Source organism: Accipiter gentilis, chromosome 15 (assembly GCF_929443795.1).
Source record: "Accipiter gentilis chromosome 15, bAccGen1.1, whole genome shotgun sequence".
Taxonomy (NCBI): Eukaryota; Metazoa; Chordata; class Aves; order Accipitriformes; family Accipitridae; genus Astur; species Astur gentilis.
In genome coordinates this window covers 5,398,257-5,413,214 of record NC_064894.1, presented here as the reverse complement: position 1 = coordinate 5,413,214, position 14,958 = coordinate 5,398,257, and the positions used below count along the sequence as shown (strand labels likewise).

The window sequence follows — 14,958 nt, the reverse complement described above, 5'->3', positions numbered from 1 at the left end:
GCAGCATTCCTCTAAAGCAAAAGTTTTACAACATGTTTTTTGAAAAAAGAAAGCCAGAGAATAGTCCCAAGCCTAATTCAGTAGCACAGAAAGGGCAATTCAAGGAAAAAAACCTATGCTTTAAGTTGGAATTTAGTTTAGGAAATAAAAGAAACAACAGAAAAGATCCATGTTACTGTCTCCAGACATCAAAACCAAGTTACAGTGGAGAAGAGATTCTAATACAATTGCAAGAGTCTTAGATACAATATTAGGTATTGTATGTGACATTTTGTACTCTGGCCATGCCTGATCCACTTCAAAAGGTCCTGGCTATTGAGGGAGATTCACAGTGACTGGACAAGGCAAACGTCACACCTCTCCAAGGAAGGCAAGAAAAAGGACCTGGGAAATCACCAACTGGGAAGGCTAACCTGAGTCCCTAGGAAGGTTATGGAGCAAATCCTTCTGGAAGGCAGTCCTGAGCACATGAAGGCCAAGAAGGTGACTGGGAGCCATCAGCATAGCTTTACCAAAGGCAAATCATGCCCAACTAACATGATTTCTGGATCTGCAGACAAGGGGAGAGCAGCAGACGTTGTTTAACGAAACTATAGCAAGGCTTTCAACCAAGTCTCTCACAATATCCTTGTAGCCAAATCAGAGAGATATGAATTAATTGGTGAACTACGAGGTGGGTGGAAAACTGACGTAACCACTTGACTCAAGTGATGGTCAAAGGACTGCAGTTCAACTCATGGTGAAATGTGAGATATGCAAAAAAGTATCAGAACAAAGATTTATGGGGAGGAACCAAGGCTTTCCTTTCCTCAGCTAGCAGCACTCCAGACCACAAAATGCTCTCCTGGGATCATAGAAAACTTGGATGTAGCCTTTGGCTATGCATCCAGAATTAAACTCAGTAAGGAAAACGTGCTTTCTTCTGCTGGGCTTAAGTGCAGAGGTTGGCTGACACTGAGCTAATTAAAACACTTCTGTTGACTGTGTACTTGTGCAACGTTAAGTGTGTCTTATCTTCAGTGAAGTATTGCCGAGTGAAGAGGACTGAGTATTTTTCAGATTCTTTGTCAAAGACAGTTGTTGACCATTTACCATTTACAAGAGGAAGACTTCTATATATAAATATACAAATACATATATCCATACACACAGAAGTGGTTTTCTTTTCAACAGATTGACATAGCTCGGCCTGTCATTTCTTATAACTAGTGAGAAAAAACAGATGTTAAGAACTGAGAAGACTGTGGTGAAAGAGACACATGGTCCTAAAAGCAATGTCTGCCCTCAAACACCCATTGAACTTGTTATAGCTCATCAACGTTCCTTTCCATTCAGGCATGAGCATATTCTGTTTATATTCGTGGCCAGCTGGCAAAAACCAAAAGCACTAAAGCAGAAATGATGTAGTCACATCAACAGAGGGACATACCGGAGCTAATAAGTTTGGCCTTTTATTTAGCTTGGGCTAAATCAATGTCATGCTGTCATTACCCCACAGCTTTTCGTTCAAACCTTGATCCGAGACAATGCAAAGTGGAAGTGAAGTAACTTGGCATCTGTCTGAAAAACACAATGTAAACACAGACATCGGGAGGAAGCTATGGCGTGCCTCCCACTGACATCCCAGACAAGTGACTTTACCACGCTGGTCCTAAAGGTCCTGTAGGGCAGTTTTACAGAACTTCACCCACCATTTTGCAGCAGACTGGAAGACTGATGGAAGACAGGGGAGCATTGCTGCACAACCAAATGATAGGAACCCCTTCGAGCACACAGGTATGCAAGAGCCGGTAAAGAAACACCCCGCTATCTATTGCTCCTGTATCCATCATTTCCAAGTTCTGCTGTCAATTGTTTAGTGCTGTGCTGCCACCAATATTCTGTTTCCCCATCCTCCACCCCGATTGACTTGATATTGTTCTTGACTCATTGGAGGAAGACGATAATGACAGTAAAATTGAAAGTGACAAGAAGAATGCTCACACTAGAAAATCTGAGTTGGGCCTTCAATCCCATAGATGTAGTGGCTGAGAACTTTGCTATCCAACCATCATGATCCAGTAATTTTGCAATGTGTTTATCTTATTTACTTCATCTATTAAAAAAAGCCAACATCTCCTCCAGCTGATCATTTTGACAATTGGCCTTGGCTGAGGAGGATCTACTGACATCAAGACAGAGAACATCAGTGCTGCACTGTCAGATTTACATATAACTTCGGACTTCCTCTGACATCACAGGATGATGAACTGACCTCTGTATGAAAAGAGATTTTGTAGAGTATTTTTCTTTGTGACAAGGGTAGTACTTAACAAATTTACTTACGATATCTATAAAAGATCTGCTGGACAGCCTTTTTCAGAGCCAAAGGTGGTCTTAACCAAACCCTAATTCAAACAATTTGCTCAGTCATTCAATTGCTAACCAAAGCCAGATGTTTTCAGTGAAACGGTGACAGATATGCAGCCACTGACTCTTCAAATTACTGACCAAGAGTATCAAAATATTCCTTTTGTTCCCAACTTTAACCATTATCTCTAGTTGTTGTGTTACTATCTCCATAGAGACAGATTTCTCCCAAGTCTCATGCCCTACAGCACGATGGATGTGGAAGACCCATATTCAAAGTCTCTCACCTGCCTGATGCAGGGTAAGCTGGGATGAAGTGGTGGTATGACAGCACTACCTTTGATAACCATGCTCAGGTACAGGCTTGAACTCACAGCACTGAACTGCTCAAATCAATTCAATGTTACTACCTGTAGGAAGAGACTGCAGGCATCTAATCTGTGCCTGAGTTTTCCTGCCAAAAGACAAGCCAAGCAAAAAGTATCATCTTCAAACCTGGGCTGCAGCAAAAATAGGAGATTCAACCTACAGCTGCAATATCATTACAGCTTCTTATTTAATTCAGCCACATCAGCTTACCAAAATTCCTTAAAACAATTCTTTTTTTTTTTTCCCTTCCAAAACTCTTTTTGCCCCACATTACAAAACAAAAGACAATGCATGCCCTGAACTGATTCATGTATAGGCTGTGACTGAAAGGTTATACAGCCAAGGGTGATAGACTAATTCATTCTATTTCTCTATTTCAGGACACCTTTGTCAACTTAATTCACATTCACTCCTATTTTTTTCCTTACTGCCTAAATCTGCATAGACATGGTTTAATTTCCAATTCCTCCTACAAGTCAGATTCCTCCCAGATCCTTTAATTTTAAAAATTTCAGATTAAAATGAGAAATTAGAGCAGCAGTACCATACACACCAACTATTTCAAAAGGTCGACCTCTATTAAACAGCATTTTCTATTACTTTAAAAATGTTATATACCATCCAAACAGAAAAAATAAAACCACACATCTAAACGCAGGGCTTAATGCTGACCGTGTTGTTTGTTTAAGCATTGCCAGAAAATTCATTCCTAATCCTCATAATAATTTTCCAGGTCAAATTAAGATTAGGTCCACAATAGCACAGATAGCTTAAAGTGTATTGTCAGACATCAGTTAATATCATTATTTGTTGTCGTAGCTTTTTTCTTTTCACGGAAAAGGATGCTGATAGATTAGAATTTTAAAGGAAACATTTGAAGAGAAGTCAAAATGTAAATGGTACATTTGTTCGTTAAAAAAAAAAAAAGAAGAAGAAATCTGCTCACTGGCAAAAATTAATGTTTTCCTAAGCATCTCCTTTCAATGGCTTGTAGGAATAGCCATTCCCGAAGACTTCCTTGGCACCGGGATTTAAAACTGGGTAACAGGAACAGATGAATCAACTTTTTGTATAACTGATTTCAGGGCAATTTTTTTGTGTGGAAAAGAGCCTGCAGCAACACAACTGGATTTATTCTTAAGTGTTCAGTTCAGTTCTCATTCCCAGGGAGCTGTTTTGCCCTCCCACCAACAGTCTCTGCTTCAAGATGATGACAATTCCACTACTGGCAAATCCATTACACGTGCCCCATGGGAGATAACTGAACCAACCTGGGTACCCTGACAAGGTTCAATGTGTTACATACAAATTGGCAGAAACAGCAAACACCAGAAAGTTTTGCAAATCTACATCTATCTAAATTTGTATTTGTGAGTTGCTTTTGTGAGGTTCAGTTTTATCTGTAAGTGCAAGTCACTTTTATACTATATTTTAAGTAAAATCTGAGCCCATAAAGAATACCAAAGTAGCTAGCATCCCATGTTTTTTGAGGTAAACTTACACCGATTTGCTGTGGTAGAGCTCTGGAGCATGACAGGCAGGAACCTGCATTATACCTCTGAGAGACCCAGGACCATGGGGAGTTGGAAAAAAAAAAAACCTGGCTGCTCACTAGCCCTCAGTTCATGGCACTGATTAGCATTCACTGCCTGAGCAGAGGTTTTTGCTCATCTCACAATCCAGGTGAGAACTATATGAATAAACTGCACATGGGTTAAAGCGAGTCAGTTGAGGAGCACTGCTTTGCACAGCATGAGCCCCCTGCTCTGCAAAGTTATCTGTCACTCCTCCCCAAAACTCACAGGAGCCCCATGCCAGGATTTGCAATTCCCACCTGAGATGTGGGAGCAGGGCTGAGGCGCTCCAGGGACTGTACCCAGCTGCTTCAGAATGGCATTTCTTCTCTTGTAACACCTGCTGATAATCTTTAATGCAGAAGAGTCTGACTTTCAAATACTTTACAAAGGCAAAGAATAAAACAAAAATCTGCAGAATTTTATATTCACACATAGGTCTCTATCCACTGTCTCTAACACCACTCTGGGATGGTGCCCTACAAGTACACGTCATGACACCTGAAGTATTGAAAAGCAACAGATGTATTAGAATGCACACATGCCTTCTAATTGTGCACATTCATTCTAATCCATATAAACGTTTATTTATACATTCACAAGCATGTACGACCCCCCCAAAAAAAACTCATCCAGCTAATATTAGGAAGTGACAATAAAACAAAGAATATGAAAGCATTCACATAAACTATTGTATCTTTTCTTTCTGCTCCTGCACCTACTTTACTGCAGCATTCCTGAAGCAGATAACACCGTGTGCTCTCACTAACCAGGTGTTTCTTATGCATTAGATCACAGAAAAAAATAGGCTGAAAAGAAATGTGATTTGGGTAAGCAGGAACAAAATATGCGACTTCACCAGAAGTATCTGCAAGGTTTCTTAAGCACAAACATACAGTCATCTGTAAATGGGTATCTCTAAGCTTCCCAAAATTTTTGAAAACCTGGCTCATGATCCCCCCAAAAAGAGTACCTTTTCCTTTCTATGTTTATTTTTTTCTAATGATAGGACTCATGTAAAGAATAACTGCTTCCGTTGAGCTATACTTGTCAGTGTCATTTCCATATCCGGAATAGATTCCATACACCATCTCTGACACTGAACCTACAGGACAATGTCAATCTGCCTACAGAAAAACGCACATGGAGAGAAGATCTGAAAAAGGTTTAAAAATTACCAGTTCTAGTAGGAAGGTGTGCCTGCATTTCCAGACTCTCTCCTTGCTAAGAGAAAAATTGTCTTACATAAACAGTTTGATAGATCAAAGTTAGATTTGACTGCTCCATCTAGCGGCTCATTAAGCACAATTTTGATGGTTAAGAACATGTGGCCTAATAGGTTAAAGAGAGCCACATGTGATGCTTGCTTTTTCTCTGAGCAACACAGCAAAATAAATTCTTAGCACCTAGCTCTTTTAATAGCATAACATAAAAATAATCTCCAAAAATGAAATAAAACTTCATGAAAGTTTAATGTAGTTAAGTCCATACAAGTAAGTAAATATTTTTATTTTTTTAATTATTAGCTTATTTATTCTATTTAGTTAATAAACTTAAATAAGAATGGTAAAGTTTTAGAGATTGTTCATTTGAATTTACAGTTGAAGTTACCTTCATATTTGAGTTTACGTTTCCAGTGAAAAGATATCTTACATTTTCACTAAGAGAACCAAACGAATAAAAAGCCAACCATTAAAACATATACACTGACTCTTGCCTAGTGTAAGAGTCAATTTCAAAGCTCAGGTGTGATTCAGAAAGCCACTCCTACTGTGTGAAGGACAACTAAACAAATCTAGAGCACCACTGATTTTTAGAGGGGAAAAAAAGTGTGTGCCCTCAAGTCTGCCCAAGGCTATTTCATGGCAATTCCAAAGAATAACAAGAACTTACATACTTTAGAAAACTAGTATAACAACATGACCAAATTGCTTTAAATACAATGTTTTTCCAACAATCATTTTGAGAATAACTAATTAGAACTGAAGTTCTTATTGCAGAGGAAAGAATTACCAAAGTGAGGACTAGGTTTCAAAAACTGGAACTTTACATTCTAGAAATTAATGTATACAATTAAAACATAAAATACATGTGAGTTAAAATCAGATGTATGTGTGATGTGCTTCATTTCTCCTTGCTACATGTCTGAAAACATTTTGTCTTAAATTACACATATGACTGAAAAGTAGCCAAGGAATATAACCATTTTACTTATTCCTCCACCACACACAGCTCCCACAACTAATACCATAAATATATTAAGTTAGGACCCTATGTGCAATTAAAACCTCTATGTAATGAAAGTTAAACATATGCTTGAATTCTTTACAGACTTGCATTTATGATTGCAAAATAACCCCACATTAGCTGTGGCCCAAGTGAAGCATACAATACACATTAAGTTAAACACCCTTTCCAGTCTAATGTTCCAATACCAGCCCCCCTTCCCTTCAAAGGCATTACTTGGATTTGGGAAGTTTAGATGAGCCACACTGCCCCTGCACATTTCTAGACTTGCTCAACGGATCAAGTCAGACTTGGTCCAATTTGCATATAAGGTACAGCAAAGCTACAAGTCACAAAGTAAAGAATGCTGATATTTGCTTTTCTAAAATAGAAAAGGTCGTGTTTACAGACAGGAAGCAAATGTGAAAAGAAAATATTCTAAATAACATGTATTATTTGAAGTTGCTTCATGGCTGGAAAGAAAGTATAATAAAATATTTAATACTAAGGGTGTCAAAAAAATGCTGCTGTAGGTATGCATTTAATGCATAGTATCACAGCATTTCCGAGACTTACGCTCTTACAAAATACCTCCAAGGTTGAAAGTGTTTAACAATTAGAAAGCTCTTCATATGCTATTTTTGCAGTCAGTCCAGGGAATGAGCTTAGAGACTCATGCACAAGAGAGATATTTTTAAGAAGCTAAACATGTACAAATACAGAGATTTCAAGTGTCAGAGCACCTCAAAATGTAACTTATTCAACTCTCTTAATATTTAGAGCAGTTGGGTGTCTGCAGAAGGAGGCAGTGAACTTAGAACAGTTAGGCTAGCAGCATGTAGCTCCTAGCTGTCGACTACATGCGTTAGCCAACAAATAATCACTGTTGCCTTACATTGTGCATATCCTGCTCACAGACTTTCTATTCTCACAGCAAACTTATGCAGAGAAGACAAAAACAACTATCAAGCTGAAAATAAAAATGTAAAAATCTGCCCTGTCCTTATACATCTTCAAGCTGAGGGGCAAGCCAAAACAAAACTCCCATCTCCCTTTGAACTAAAACCTTAGAAAATTCCTTTGCTTGGGCCAGAAAAGCAACGTGATCAGTTATCAGAACCATTCCATTAAGGTCTTAAAAACTTGGGGGCAGGGGGTGGAGGGCAGTAACTAATGAAGAATGAATAGAGCAGCAAGGTCCCATGCACACAACTGTCAAGCTGTCATATCCTTTAGTGGTGGCTCCATCAGTCAAAACTCAAAAAAACAAAAAAAAAAACCACCACCAAAAAGAACCCAAACTGAAAAAAAACCCAACCCAAAGGCTGAAAAAGGCTGTAAGGTCGGGAAATCTGGTCTTTTTATATGAAAACAAATAGCTCCACTATGTCTTTATAAACGGTAGCAGTATACATACATGAATCATTTTGTTACCTGATGGGAAAAGCAAGCAGGCAAACAAAAGGGTAATTTAGCTAATTAATAGGGAGTGAGAACGTGAATCTTAGCTCAGTTGAATCCCCTGTGGTAGGCAACCCACAGTTAGCCACAAGAAAATGCAAGTGTGCCAGAGGACAGTATTCTTGACAGTAATTACTTGACAGTAATCTGGAATTCTGCTGGATGCTGATAACAGAAGAAAAGGTTGCCTACTAATGACATGTCTTTGCATTAAATAAGCAAAACTATTTTATTATCATCAAGGCAAGTTGGAGTCTCAGTCATGGACTGAAATCTAACAAGTTAGGCACTGTACAAAAAGAAATGCCAGACTCCACTGAACTTGCAATTTAAATGCAAGTCAAGAAAACGGGCAGACGAACAAATAAGAAACAGGGACTACATTTATACCAGTGTATTAGACAGTGCCAAATGGATTGCCTTTCTTGCTCTACTGTCAGAGTAACCCCTGGAACAGTTGTGCCCTGGATCAGTTAGCACCCTCCTGTTTATTTCTAGGCAGAAGACATGCCAAGAATAAATCCTAACAGACAGCTTCCATGCAGCCTTTCTCTTGATGAATACAAGAGCTTCATCATATGGAAATGAGATGTGTTTTGTTACTTGGCCAAAGATGTCAAAGAATGGCTGTTTAACTTACTAGTACAGCAAATATAGCCAATGCGTCCATGTGAGATGTGCACATTTGAAAACATAACTCTTGTGCTTGGTATCACAGGTGAAATGGAGACAAGAATCAACTTCAGTGATTCCGAAGTGTAGGTAGGGAGTCCCTGATTTTGAAGTTCATATGCATTACAGAAGGAGTAAGAAAGAATGAAAAAAGCAGAATGGACAGGAACAGGATGAAACCGTGCATATTTAGTCAAAGGAAACACAGACTTTTCAAAATTATTAACCTTCCTTCTGACACAAGTTTTTCCTAGAGGCCATTTATCAGCACATAGAAAGCTCAAATAGGCCAGTCTATCTACTCAAATTTGTGCTGGAAGAAAGAAACTGGAATGGTTCCTGTGTATTACAGTAATTAAGTGCATTATTATAAGCAAAAAAAGGTATCAAAGATATCAGACAAATAGTAACAGAAAATACTAAGCAATAATCCTCAGTACCATATGGTATAACCCCTATGTTTGGGGTCAATAGGATGATCAGAATGAATACCCTGAATCCCTGTAACTAAGAAAAGGAAACAGAATGAACTTTTTCAGAAAATAACAGAATCAGATGCTTGTTTGCTCCTAGTTAACTCTATAATTAACTAAAATTAACTCTAAAATTAATAAAAGTATATGTATTATTCTATAATAAGCCAATAATTAATTTACCTTTTTCTTTGACAGGATTTCATTTTTCACCCAAAGGGAGGCAGCTTCCCCATACAGGTGGAAAAAACCAAAGGTTTGGAATTCAGTCCCAAGACCTAAACTCACCCTTCAATATGCTGTACAGACCATTCACAGTTACACAGCTTTACCAAACACAGTTTGGTTCATCCTTCACAGTTTACCTTTTCCTCTAAGCTCTCAGATCAAAAGAATAACAGTAAATCCTGAGTAGCAGTTCACATAACTTTGATGTTATACAAAAAATATATGCATATACAAAATGCTCAACAGTAGGACAAAGTGGGGGAAAGGAACATCCTCTGCCTATTAACACCATGCCACATTTCAGGCTAGCTGAGTTTTAACTTCAGTTCACTGCATAGCTACATTTTGAAAAGTGCTCAGCAGCTAAAATTAGGGTAATTTTTTCAAAACCTCTCAGCACCTTCTTAGACCATTAAAAAGTGCTCCATGGCCCACAGCTCCCACCTCTCTTCTTGCACCTGCTACCTCCAATGATTTCTGTATGGAATAAAACCTGACTGCTGAACGTTCTTGAGAATTGGTCTTCCATGGAGAAACCTAGAGAAGTGTTGGGTTTCTCTACAGGTCCAAACACTCTCCCAGCTCCTGAAATTAAAGCTACCCTGCTTGTCAGGTGTTAAGACTTTCTGAACATATGATCCTAATTCCTCCCTGCTTTAGTATCCCTCTTTTTGTAATGACAATACTCATTTTACTACTAGACAAATTACTAGTAGGACAAATTTGTTGCTATTTTATTTAAATGTGCAGGAGAAAGGTAAGCGACAAAGAACAAACAATTAATAAAGTAATGAACGTGAAAATCAAGGAACAGAGAAGACAGAGAATGCTAGTAGAAGCAAAACATAATGCCTTGCCAACTGCCAGAGATGTAAGAAAGAACTCAAGATTTAACAGTGTGACATCCATTTCTTCCATGTCTCTTGATAAATCAAAACGCACATTTCTCTTTTCCTTTTCAAAAACCAGATTGTTGTTACAAAACTTTGTACTGGAAATGGCTATCAGATATTACTTAAAGGGTGACAAAAAAGAGATAAGCTACAGTCAGGAGTTCCATGAATTTAGCCCCAGATTTCCCCATCTTGGCCAAGAGCCTGCCACAGGAACAACAGCAGTATTTCTCACATAGAGCCGTTTCAGTGCAGGCTATGAAGAAATCAATTTTCTAGGAATCCTCTATTTCAACTGAGTAAGAAATTATGATTACAATTATCCTTAACTTTGAGTTAAGGATAATCTGACCTCCCTGCCTTCCCCCACCCCTTTTTTTTTTTTCCTTTTTTTCTTTCTTTCTTTTCTAGACTATTCAACCCCAATCCATCCGACCTTTCCTTACATATCATGTTGTCTAGACCTCAGTCAATCTCATCGCTCTCCTGCAAACTCCCTCCAGCATGTTCACAACCTTCTTAAGGTAAACTAGAGAAAGGGCTTTATTAGGGTTTTAAAGGAGAATTCAGCCACATATCTTTCATGACATCTCCATTTATATGGTTACATATCTCAGTGAAATGCTCGATTTCTTGGCAACACTATGACTTTTTTCCCCACTCGCGCTCATCTTATTTAATTTGCATATACATGTATGTACTATACATAACTCCATGTACACAAAACAGATTTCTTACTGCCCAACACTGATTTAACAAGCACTTACTTACAGCTTCATAAGCACTGTAAATAATTTCAGCTACTCAAAAGCACTGAGTATGGATAGCATTGAATAACGTTAGCACTGACCAAAATTCTGAAACTAGAGCCATTTTAGATTATGTTTTTATTTAGATCCAGATTTAGATCCAAATTATTGCACAAGAAATAGAAGATAAATTGGAACTAATTCCTAAGAACTAACAATCTTCTTAGCAAGGTTATTTTATTTTACGCTAAGTCAAAGCTCTGCCACATTTTTAAACAAATTCAGCTCTTTTAAAACTCCATGCCCAACTCTCCACACAAACAGATGTTAAAATATGCTAGCAGATGTTACAGTACAACTTGACTTGCCTACACTCCACATTTAAAATACCTCAGTGAAAACACTTAGTTAAAACCATTTAAAACCAGCCTCCTCTTTCCTATAGCCTTTTCCTGATGTTTTCTTTTGGTCCATTTATACACCCTACCGCACACATGTGGTTTCTCTCTCAGCCCAAAAGGTACCCTCCTTGCCAGCAATGCTCTAGCACTTGGAAGACATCACCGGGGCAGGGATTTAATTTATGCTCTCCTTCCCCTGGAAGCACCCTCAAGCATGAGCACCCAAAGTGGCACTGGAGACACCAGAGGAGGATGGAGGAAGGGGTGGGATCCTCTCCTCCTGGGGCTGGGCCAGCGCCGACACGTTCGTCTGCAAACCACAGCATCCCTTTCTCCTGCTGACCCTCAGGTCTACTCCTCCCGGTCACTACACCCCCCCTGCTTCACACCTGCACGTACACCAAGATCCCAACAAGATCCCTGCCCCTAACACTTTCTAACCAGAAGGGTAATGTCATAAGAATGAAACTGGGTTGTTCTGTCCCGTAAGAAAGGCATTATGAATTAAACATTCACGTCTTCACTGAAAGAAATCAGAATGTCATCTCAGGAGGTTTTTTCAAACAAGGCTCCAACTCCACCATGCTCTCCTCACTCCCAATTAAATCCATTAGCAAGTATACGAAGTGAGTTTTACTTAGCTTTTTACCATTTTGCTAACAATATGCGAGTATCAGACATATTTTCAAGCCTAAGCAGTGTGAACAAAATACACATTTAGGCAAATATGAACAATGAGTAAGCAAAATGTGAAACCATTAACTCATCTGTTTACATAAAAGTACATGAGCAGCTTTCAGTACCTCCTCACATCATTCTGATTTCCAACACTATTTTATCTTCCAGCTTCAAAGACTGCATGACACACACCTAGAATAGCTCTTGTATCCATCACGGGATCAAAGAAGTTACATACAGCCTCATCTGGACACAAATCTACTAGTTCTATGCAAGTTCTTTGTTTTAAACTTTAAAGAAAACATGCTTTCTCAAACTTACTCCAAATCTAATTTGCGTTCTTCATTGGAAGGCAGTAGGCAGAAGCTGTTTTCAGTTTTAAAATGAGGTCTGGATTTCATTTGTAATAGTCTGGTTTATGTTATTCTAGCAAGTCTTTGAAGCAAGTATGAATGCAATTTATGCCTTCTAAGAGGACTCCTTTTGCCTTGCCAGGACAGTGCTGTCACTGGAAACTCAGTCCACCTAATGTTCAACTATTACCCATTTCAGAGTAAGGAGTCCTACAGCCTGTATTAATAACAGGATGAAAATTACTATCAGCAATCAGTAATAGTGTCCTGTTAAAGGGTGTAGCTTTTTTTTAAAAAGAAATTTGAGATGACCTTTTTGGACACCACTAAACAGTTCTTTCCCTAGACTTACTCCAACATGGAAACAACTCAACATAAATCTTTGGGTCCTCCACCAAAGAGGCAAAATCCCAGTGGACTGCAAAAGACATTTGTTTTTTGGAAAGAAAGTATCTCCAGTGCTTGTGAATTATTTTGTTCATAATTTTGAAGAAATACATATTCAATGGTTACATTAAATAGCAGGGGATGTACTACCTAAATTAGCTTGCTTTGTATTTATGAATATCACTTTTAGAAGGTTTTTTGTGCTCAGAAGACAGGGTAATGCAATCCTAAGCAGTATTTCTATGAAATGCAAATGTTAAAAAGTAACTTTTGCACAGTATCTACTTTATATGTCATTTTGGGCTATTGATTTTCAATACAGTCTTATCTACCCTACCTGTAACTTACGTTTCTGTGGGACACCATTTTCTTTTAAACATCTCTGTAAGCTGTTTTCTATAGAAAACTTCTATTTTAGTTGTTCAATATAGAATTGAAAATAGTACATCTTTATTACTCAGTTGCCAATTGCTTTATATTGGCACTCAACAAATGTGAACATTAATTTTATGATCTTGGTTTTTCTTGGTAACGGTGTTCAAAGTTAAAAACTTTATTTGCAGTAATTCTATCTTCCTAGCTCTACTTTGGCACCAGATTTCTGACTGAGCTGATATTTAGATAAGAGAGGATGGATTCCAGACCCTCCTGGGCTTATAAACTGAATCACTACAACTAGGGACCTGTGCAGTATCTCTCCCAAATTACAAGCAAAGCACTGAAGGAATGGTGGGTGCAACTCTGTAACAATGGTGCTACATTGCAATGAATGGGATTCTGACCTCGGTTACGACAGGGGCATTTTTTAATTATTTGTATCAATTGTTTAAACACTATGCCCTTTTACTATGGCATTTTTTTCTTTTAAATTATTGAAGGATTTCTAAAAGATTTTCTTAGGCAATAAAATTTCCTGCCTTTCCATCTACCCTTTTGAAATAGTGCAGATTTTTTCAAGTAATGATGAAAATTTAATTCTAAAAATAATTGGATACTTTACTACCAAAAAAGTAGTTTCTGCTTTCTCATTTGTATTCACATTTCTTAGCTCTTTTTCTGTACTATACCCCCAGCTTCAAAGGCTTTCCAATTCTTTTCCCATGACAAGGATTGCAAAAGTCGTATCATGATCAAGCAAAAAAACATTAACAGCTACATCTCACAGCTATTTAATTAATAAATGTTTGTCTGTAATTAATGTTTTGCATACACACATATATATACATATATATACACACATATATATATATTCTGATTAATAACGCGGTGCTAGCTTACTGACAAGTAGAAATAAGGTCTCAAGGAATGCTCAACAATGTTAACCAAGTATTGAGTTGGCAGTGGTCAGACAGGACCCTATTTATAGTTTTTATTCAAATAAAGTGAGGTAGCTCTCTGATATAACAGAGACCAAGGCCTCCACTGTCTAAAGGATGAGTCTAAATATCTGTCTCAGAGGTACTCAAGAACTTGATTCAGTTATCGAGAACATAAGCAGTTAGCAACATTTCAAATCCTCTGGGATTCGTAACACTGAAGGAAAAAAGTCCAACCTTTAGTGGTTTAACAATACAACAGGAAATTGGTCGAAAGCTGAGATCAGTGTCATGAGCCTGAAAGCAACTACTGAAAGGTTTTACTTACAAAGGACCACTCTAGAGCAAACTGTATCAACACATTGATACCAGTATCAATGACTTTCAGCCTGGACTTGACTTTCACATCAACGACCTTCCAGTTTATAACGATACCCCTTACTGAATATGGGAAGTCCTTTCTACTTCATAAGCAACCTCAAATTGATGTAAATAAATAAAAGCAAAAAACAAAGATGGAAAGGAAATGCTATATTAGAGACTGCTAGTACCAACAGAGGAAGTCAGAGAAAATTACACAAACCCAAATGTCAGCATAAAACATTGCCACAAAATAAGGGAAAAAGACATGTCCTCTTAGAAAGACTAGTTGAGACTGGAAGGGACCTCTGTAGGTGTCTAGTTCAAACCCCCTTCCTCAAAAGCAGGGTCAGCTAGAGCAGATTGCTCAGGGCCTTCTCCATTTGAGGTTTGAGCACCTCCAAGGATGGAGACTGTACAATGTCTCTATGCAGTATGTTCCAGTGCTTGACAACCCCCACAGTCAAAA

The 14,958-nt window shown here is 38.1% G+C and overlaps 1 protein-coding gene across 48 annotated transcripts in view; it reads right to left on the bottom strand.

Annotated features, from left to right (window-relative positions):
- Positions 1 to 14,958, bottom strand: part of RIMS1 (regulating synaptic membrane exocytosis 1) — a 335,886-nt gene that overhangs the window by 163,969 nt on the left and 156,959 nt on the right. The window lies entirely within an intron of this gene.